Consider the following 9,499-nt stretch of genomic DNA (forward strand, 5'->3'; position numbering starts at 1 on the left):
ACTGCCACTAGTATCACTTCTATAGTCCAATCCAATTCCAATGCTAACATAATAAACAACTTAGTAGAAAAAATGGCCACCCCCTTGCAAACACAAAACCTGCTCAATAATCATATTCATGGCGGCCTACTTAATGTACAACAACAAATAGATTTACTAGCAGAAGAAGTACAAATGATAATGCAACTGACAAAACTGCCCTGTGACATTAATTATCCACACATTTGTGTTACCCCCATCAGTGCCACTGATGGCATGGCAAACTTTACTACAGCCAGAGCAATGTTAAAACAAACCCTACTTGGACACTGGAACAACGACTTCTTAAATTTAACCACTCAGCTCACTCATCAAATTCTGACTCTTAACAGCACCCGAGCGACTACCATAGACACCACACTGATCATCAGCATTCTAGCTAACCTTCAATCCCTTTTCACTCCCTCTAATCTCATAACATTTGTTATCATTGGATCTGTTTTTCTAATGTGTATACTCTGTATAAGATATGTACTGCGCAAAGTGCAAAACCTCCACAAAGATGTTAAAACTTTAGTACTTGTCCAGCAGGCTATGGTCAGCACTCTAGAAGCAGAAGAAGGCACTGCAGAAACTGTTTCTCAAGCTGCGAATGTCTTTGGCCTCGCAGCCCTGCAAAAAATGCAGAGATAAACACCGTGCCAGCGAGCTTGGCTGGTAGCCAATGATGGGTAAGATCCTCAGAGGAGGACAGCCTAAGACAGGCACAGTCACCTTGGCACAAAACAACACTGGCGCTTTGCCTTGCCTCTAATAAAAGAAAAAAGGGGAAATTGTGGGTAAGCCGCCGATGCCTTGTTAGACATAGGAAAACCTCTCTAACTATAAGGCCTTTGGGGTTCCACCCAAAAGATGGCACCGAGGCATGTGGCGGAAATCTGCCTCCCCCCAGCAACTAGAGCGCATGAACCAATCAGCCTTGCTAAATTAGCATAGCCAGTAAGCTGCTTGCACGTTGTCTCATGGTCTATAAAAGCTACTATGCTTCCTCAATAAATCATATTTGCGCCATGAGCCTGTGTCTCCAGAGCAGTTACTGTGTGCTGTCTTGCTCTGTTCGTTCTTACCTCTTCGGGAGTTGAGCCGCTGGACAGCACTGCAACACTGAGGCAGAACTGAGACTGCAGCTGAGAATCCAGTGGCCTCAGTATAGGGGAGGAGAGAGCTATTGATGGAGATATGAATGGGGGTGGTATGCTAGGTGGGGAATTGGTCACTGCAAAGTCCTATTTTAAAAAATAATACAACTGAGGATTGTGGGAAGATGGTGATGGACTAACAGGCAGAGCTTTATGTTCTCACAAAAACAATGGAGAAAGAGCCAGAAGCTGTTAAAGAAATTTGCCTTGGGGGTCAGAAGACCAGGATTGTGATACACAACTCCCGGAAGGGTGAAGGAAAGACAGATGAGAAAGCTGAAATGACAAATGCGAGTTACCAAGCCCCCATGGTGGCAGGGAAGGGCTCCCCTCCCTCCAAGATATTAAGCTGGGGTAAAACCCCTGGGTCACTGCAACCCACTGAACAGGAAACAGGTATCTTCCTACCTGTCAGCTCTTTCAAGGGAAAAGGGAGGAAGGGAGAGTCAGGGAGCTTTTCTTCAGTGACTTCAGGCAGCAGAGTCTGCTTTGAATCTCGACTCTGGAGACTCAACACAGGAGCACAGGAAAGCTGAGACTGAAATGCCTCTGTGGAATGGTGCACTGACAAGCACCATTTGCTGGCCAGTCTGGAAATTGCGTGGACAAAAACTGTACTCCCTATTTCTTACCCCTGGGAGAAAATCTGTGCCCCATTACTGATTTCCTGGCCTGATTTTGATAGCTTAAGTCAGGCAATTTTATAGACTTAGAATAAATTGAACTGAATATCAAAGAAGAACTGTAGAGAAAAAGGAAATAATAGGCAAGAGAGAGAAATTGGCCATCAGAATAAATTCGCCAGTTCAGATGCCTAGATATCAGCAAAAAGTTACGGGTCATACTAGAAAACAGGAAGAGATAGCCCAGCCAAAGAAGTTAACCAAATGTCCTGAAGAGATATAGGATTTAAGACAATTAATCAGTGATAATCACACATTCTACTAAATCACTTAAAATATTTTAAAGAAAATATGACTAAAGAAGTAAAAGATATTAAGAAGATACTGGGTGAGCATAAAGAACAATTTCAAAGAATGGAAGGAAAAATAACAGACATTATGGGGATGAAAGACACGATGGATGAGATTAAAAATACATTAGAGTCACACAAGAGCATATGTGAATTGCTCAAAGACAGAATTAGTTATTTCAAAGGCAGAATATCTGTACTGGAAAAGACAGGAGAACAGAAAGAGAAGAGAATGGAAAAAATGGAACAGAGTCTCAGGGAACTGAGTTACAAAGCAAAGCACACAAACATTCATGTTATTGGTGTCCCAGAAGGAGAAAAGGATTGAAAAGGAGCAGAAAGGATATTAGAGGAAATAATGAATGAAAAATTTCCAGCCCTTATGAAAGACATTAATATCAATATTCAAGAAGGATGACACACCCCAAACAGAATAATTCTGAGTAGAGACATCTACTATGCAGAATGACAAATATCAGAGATAGAGGATTCTAAAGCAACAAGAGAAAAGCAAAGCATCACATATGAGGGAAAAGGGATAAGATTTAGTGCCAACCTCTCATTAGAAACCATGGAGGTGAGAAGAAAGTGGTATGATGTGCTTAAGGTAGTGAAAGAAAAAAAGTGCCAATGAGAATTCTGTATCTGTTAAAACTGTCCTTCAAAAATGAGGGTGAGTGCTCACTTCAGCAGCACATACACTAAAATTGGAACAATACAGGGAAGTATGGCCTCTGCGCAGGGATGACATACAAATTCATGAAGCATTCCATATTTTTAAGGGTAAAAAAGGGAGGGTGAGTTCAAAGTCCTCACAGACAAACAAAAACTGATAGAATGTGTTACCAAAAGACCAGAATTACAGGAGATACTAAAGACAGTGCTGCAGTCTGAAAGGAAAAAACAAGGGTGAGATATTTGGAGAAGAGTTTAGAAATGAAGATTATTAGGAAGGGTAAACTAAAAGGTAAGGAGACAGACAATAAAATAGGCTCTAGAGATATCCAGAAACTATAAGCAGGGCAGACAGCTCAGGAATTTGCCACCTTTTCATTGGGCTTTACTTTGGAATTTGTGTTCCCCAGTGCAACAGTTAGACTCCTTTATCGGTTCTCTATACATGGCTCTTCTGCCCCTTTTATTTGAACTTATAATTAGCACTATACTTGATAAATAAATGTCCCAGAGATTTAAATCTTTGGTCTGTCCATGTGCCAGTTGAGCCCTGAATTTCAGCAGAGTTGCAACACCTACCCTCCAGTTCATTGGATTCATACTGGACAGTTAACAAGGAGACAATGATGGACAACACCCATCCCAAGGAATAGAGAGTGTCTGCAACTGCAAGTAAGATAGCACCATCAATCTGCTGCATGGGATCTAAGTCAATTCCCAATTAGAAGCAAAGTGGGTATAACCATCCCAAATTCCTCAAGATTCAGGAATGAGCAATGGGTTATAGTACACTTATTATTTTTCTAGCAATGGAAGAACTCTTATCATTGACCCAAAGGCAGTGGCCACCAGAGGTTCTGAAGGATGGGAGAGAGAAGAATAGGTGTAATATGGGGGCATTTTGGGGACGTTGGATTTATCCTGCGTCACATTGCCGAGATGGATACAGGCCATTGTATATTTTGTCCTAACTTATTAAGTTGTGTGGGACAGACTATAAACTATAATGTAAACTGTAATACATAGTTAGTAGCAATGTTTCAATATGGGTTCATCAATTGTAACAAATATACCACACTAATAAAGGATGTTTTTAGTGTGGGAAAATGTGGGAGGGGGAGGTAGTGAGGCATATGGGAATCCCTTATATTTTTATGTAATATTTATGCAATCTAAAGCGTCATTAAAAATTTAAAAAATTAATTGAAAAATGGAATTTTGCCTTAAAAATGTAACTTTACTAACAGGCATGAGGATATATTAAATGACCTCTCAAATTCACTCAACAACAAATTAAAATAAGGAAAATGAAAAATGAAACAATATGACAACAGAGAGCCAAAGGACAAAATGGATTAAGTGAGTAATGCCTTTACAGTAAAAACATTGAATGTTAATAGATTGAACTCCCCAATCAAAAGACATAGACTGATTGAATGGATAAAAAAAAAATAGGTCGTCTGTATGTTGTCTATAAGAGACCAACCTCAGACATTAGGACATGACCAGGTTAAAAGTGAAAGGCTGGAAAAAGATATTCCATGCAAATAGTAACAAAGAAGAGCAATACTATTATAGTAGTGCATAGAATAGATTTCAAATATAAAGCTGTTATAAGGGATGGAGAAGTTCATTAAATATTAATAAAAGTACAATTTCCTAAGACGAAATAGTTATATTAATTATTTATGCACCTAACCTGATTACCCAATATACATGAGGCACACACTGGCAAAACTGAATAAAAAAATAGATGAGTCTACAATAATAGTTGGAGACTTCAATTAACCATTATTAGTGTTGGATAAAACATCTGGACAAAGGATAAATAAGGAAACAGAGAACTTGAATAATGTGATAAATTAACTAGACCTAAGAGACATCTATAGAACTTTGCACCCCAAAACAGTAGGATATACTTTTTTTCAAGTAGTCATGGAGCCTTTTCCAAGATAAATAATATGTTGGGACACAAGACAAGTCTCAATAAATTTAAACAGATTGAAATTATACAAAACACTTTCTCTGATCATAAGAGAATGAAGCTGAAAATCAATAATGAATGGAAAAAGGGAAAATTTATACATATATGGAGATTAAATAGCACACTCTTAAATAATCAGTGGGTCATGGAAGAAATTGCAAGAGAATTCAGAAAATATCTTGAGATGAATGAAAATGAGAATACAACATATCAAAACCTATGTGACACTGAAAGGGCAGTGCTGAGAGGGAAATTTATAGCCCTCAATGCTTACATTAAAAAAAGAAGAGGGGCAGCGGACTTGGCCCAGTGGTTAGGGCGTCCGTATACCACATGGGTGGTCCGTGGTTCAAACTCCAGGACCCCTTGACCCGTGTGGAGCTGGCCCATGTGCAGTGCTGATGCACGCAAGGAGTGCCGTGCCACGCAGGGGTGTCCCCACGTAGGGGAGCCCCACGTGCAAGGAATGCGCCCCATAAGGAGAGCCACCCAGCGTGAAAGGAAGTGCAGCCTGCCCAGGAATGGTGCCGCACACACGGAGAGCTGACACAACAAGATGACGCAACAAAAAGAAACACAGATTCCTATGCTGCTGACAACAACAGAAGCAGACAAAGAAGAAGATGCAGTGAGTAGACACAGAGAGCAGACAACCAGGATGGGTGGGTGGGTGAAGGGGAGAGAAATAAATAAATAAATCTTAAAAAAAAAAAAAGAAGAAGAAGAAAGAGTTAAAATTGAAGATCTAATTGCATCCTTGGAGGAACTAGAAAAAGCAAAAAACTAATCCCAAACCAAGCTGAAGGAAAGAAAAAGTAAAGATCAGAGCAGAAATAAGTAAAATCAAGAACAACAACAACAAAAACAACAGTGAGACTCAACAAAACCAAAAATTGGTTCTTTGAGAAGATTGACAAAATTGACAAACCCTTAGCTAGACTGACAAAGAGAAAAGAGAGAAAACACAAATAAAAAAAAAAACAGAAATGGTGGTGGTGGGGGAGGGGTGGGGGACATTACCACTGACCCCACAGAAAGAAGAGAGGTCATAAGAGGATACTATGAACAACTGTCTGCCAGAAACTAGACAAAGTAGAGAAGATGGACAAATTCTTAGAAACACATAAACCACCCACATTGACCCTAGAAGAAATAGAAGACCTCAACAGACCTATCACAAGTAAAGTGATTGAAACATCATCAAAAACCTCCCAAAGATGAAAAGCTCAGGACCAGATGGCTTCACAGGTGAATTTTACCAATCATTCAAAGATGATCTAATACCAGTCTTGCTCAAGCTTTCCAAAAAATCATATGGGAAAAAATGCTACCAACCCCATTCTATGAAGCCAACATCACTGTAATACCAAAACTAGATAAAGATACTATAAAAAAAAAAAAAGAAAATTACAGACCAATAACTCTAATGAATATTGATGCAAAAATCCTCAACAAAATACTTGCAAACCAACTCCAAAAGCACAATGAAAGAATTATACACTATGATCAAGTGGGTTTTATCCCAGATATGCAAAGGGTGGTTCAGCACAAGATCAATTAGTGTAAGGAACCATACTGATAAATTTAAGAAGAAAAAACATATGATCCTCTCAATTGAGGCAGAAAAGACATTTGACAAAATACAGCACCCCTTCATAATAAAATTACTTCAAAAGATATGAATAGAAGGAAGCTAGCTTAATATGGTAAAGTGCATATTTGAAAGACCTACAGCTAGCATTGTATTTGCTGGCGAAAGACAAAACTTTTCCACTGAGATCAGAAACAAGACAAGGATGCCCGCTGTTACCATTCTTATTCACGATTGTGCTAGACGCTCTAAGTAGAGCAATTAGGCTAGATAAAGAAATAAATGCCACCCAAATAGGAAAGGAAGAAGTAAAACTTTCACTATTCAATTCACTGATGATATGATCCTATATCTAGAATCTCCTGAAAAGTCCACAACAAAGCTACTAGGACTAATAGGCAAGTTCAGCAAAGTGGCAGGATACAAGATTAATATGAAAAAATCAATAGCATTTCTATACACTACTGATGTGCAATCTGAGGAGGAATTCAGGAAAAAAATTCCATTTATAATAGCAAGTGAAACAGTCAAATATTTAGGAATAAACTTAGCCAAGGACATAAAGGATCTGTATTCAGAAAACTACAAAACATTGCTAAAAGAAACTGACAAAGACTTAAATAAATGGAAGGATATTCTGTGTTCATGTATTGGAAGACTAAATATCATTAAGATGTCAATTCTATGCAAACTGATTTACAGAGTCAATGCAGTATCAATAAAAATCCCAACAACCTTTTTCCAGAGGGGAAAAAATTATCAAATTTATAAGATCAAAAAGATCTTACAAAAGAAAAGTGAAGTTGGAGGACTCTCACTTCCAGACTTTAAAGCATATTATTTAGTTACAATGGTAAAAATAGCATGGTACTGGCATAAAGACAGACACATTGACCAATGCAGTCAAATTGAGAACTCAGAAATAGACTCTCACATCTCCAGTCAAGTGATTTTTGACAACACTGTCAAGCCCTCCCACCTGGGCCAGAACTATTCAGCAAATGGTGCTGGGAGAACTGGATATTCCTATCCATAAGAAAGAAAGACCCATACCTCCCATCTTATACAATAATTAAGTCAAAAGGATCAAGGAACTAAATATAAAAGCAAAAACCATAAAATTCCTAGAATAAAATGTAGGAAAACCTCTTCAAGATCTTGTGGTAGTTGGTAGTTTCTTAAATGTCCTACCTGAAGCACAAGCAACAAAAGAAAAAAAAATTAATGGTACCTCCTCAAAAATAAATACATTTGCACCTCAAAGGACTTTGTCAAACGGGTAAAAAGGCAGCCGACTCAATGGGAGAAAATATTTGGCAATCACGTATCTGATAAGGATTTAATATCCATGATATACAAAGAGATCATACAAGTCAACAATAAAAAGACAAACTACCTGATTTAAAAATGGGCAAAAGAATTGAAAAGACAGTTGTCCAAAGAAGAAATACAAATGATGAAGAAACACATGAAAAAATGTTCAACATTACTATCAATTAGGGAAATGCAAATCAAAACTACAATGAGATATTATTTCACACCTATTAGCCTGGCCACTATTAAAAAGTCAGAAAACTGTAAATGTTGCAGAGGATGTAGAGAGATAGGAGTGCTTATTCAGTGTTGGTGGGAAGGTAGAATGATATAACCACTGTGTAGGACTGTTTGGCATTCTGTAAGGAAGTTGAATACAGACTTGTCATGTGACCTGGCAATACCATTTCTCAGGTATATACTGAGAGCAGAGACACAAATAGACATCTGCACACCGATGTAGATAGCGGCATTATTCACAATTGCCAAAAGTTGGAAGTGACCCAGGTTTCCATCAACTGATGAATGGGTAAACAAATTGTGGCATAAACACACAATGGAATGTTATACAGCAGTAAGAAGAAATAAAGTCGTGAAGCATTTGACAACATGGATGAACCTGCAGGACATTGTGTTGCGTGAGGCAAGCCAGACAGAGAAAGACAAATACTCTATGACTGTGCTCTTATGAACTAAATATTAATATATTGTGTAAACTCATGGAGTTACTAATTAGAATACAGTTCACCAGAAAATAGAAGGGGGGTAGAGAATGTAAAGCTAAGGGTTAATTGGTGCAGAATTGGTAAAAATGTTTTTTGTAAATCTTTGGAAATGAATAGAAATGATTAAAGCATATCATGGTGTTTGTAACTAGCAGTGGTATTGTACAAGTATGACTGTGCTGGAAAAGGAAAGTCTGAAGTCATGTATACTTACTGAAAAGAAAGCTAAAAACTGTAACATGGGACTCTATAAGATAGTAAAACCTCATGTAAAACAGGAATATGGGTAATATTGCATATATAAGACTGTTTTTACAAAATGTAAATACAAATATACTAGAGAGAAGGAAAAAGAATAATAGCTATGTATGGCCGGGGAAGCATAGAGAGATTGGGAGGTGATGAGTTTTGGTTACTTGTTTATTTTTATTAATATTATTGAAATAATAAAACTGCTCTATTGATTTGATAAGTGCACAAATGTGTGATTATACCAAATACCATTGAATGTACACTTTGGATAGATTTATGCTTTATTAATATGTATCAATAAAACTGATTTGTTAAGAAAGACAAAAATACAACTGAAGAGCGCAAATGTCATTTCCAGGTTTTGAAACCATTGGAGGGGAACTGGAGTTGAGGCCAATACCCGGAATACATGAATTGTTTTCCGATTTCCCTCATTTCTTGCCAGATGAACTCTCTCGTGTTTGTTTAGACTGTTTCAACTCCCTCTAAATCTGTCACCTTCTTTTAGTTACTTATAGTTCATCCTTTTTCTCTTTCTCTATGATTATTGCCCTCATTTAATTGTATAAAGTGCTCAAAAAATCCATATGTAACAATGTAGAAATCAAGCTTGAAGCAGGATAGCACCTTTTGTGCACTTTGACATTTCTTGCATGATTAGGAAGGATCAGTATAGAAATCACCATTAAAGTATCTTCTCTTTTGTTAGTCAGTAAGCACCAGTTCTCAAGATGTACTGTACATAATATGTATTTAACTGTTTGACAACTCAGACACTAGCTTATTTTTTATTATTTCATGCCCTCT

At 37.7% G+C, this 9,499-nt stretch overlaps 1 non-coding gene across 1 annotated transcript; it reads left to right on the forward strand.

Moving 5' to 3' along the window:
* The first annotated feature begins 2,828 nt into the window (after window positions 1–2,828).
* LOC111764893 (U6 spliceosomal RNA) lies at window positions 2,829–2,930 on the forward strand. Its single transcript, XR_002797383.1, has one exon. It is a non-coding gene; the product is annotated as a U6 spliceosomal RNA (small nuclear RNA).
* Window positions 2,931–9,499: the final 6,569 nt, after the last annotated feature.

The sequence above is a fragment of the Dasypus novemcinctus genome, chromosome 5 (assembly GCF_030445035.2).
Source record: "Dasypus novemcinctus isolate mDasNov1 chromosome 5, mDasNov1.1.hap2, whole genome shotgun sequence".
Taxonomy (NCBI): domain Eukaryota; kingdom Metazoa; phylum Chordata; class Mammalia; order Cingulata; family Dasypodidae; genus Dasypus; species Dasypus novemcinctus.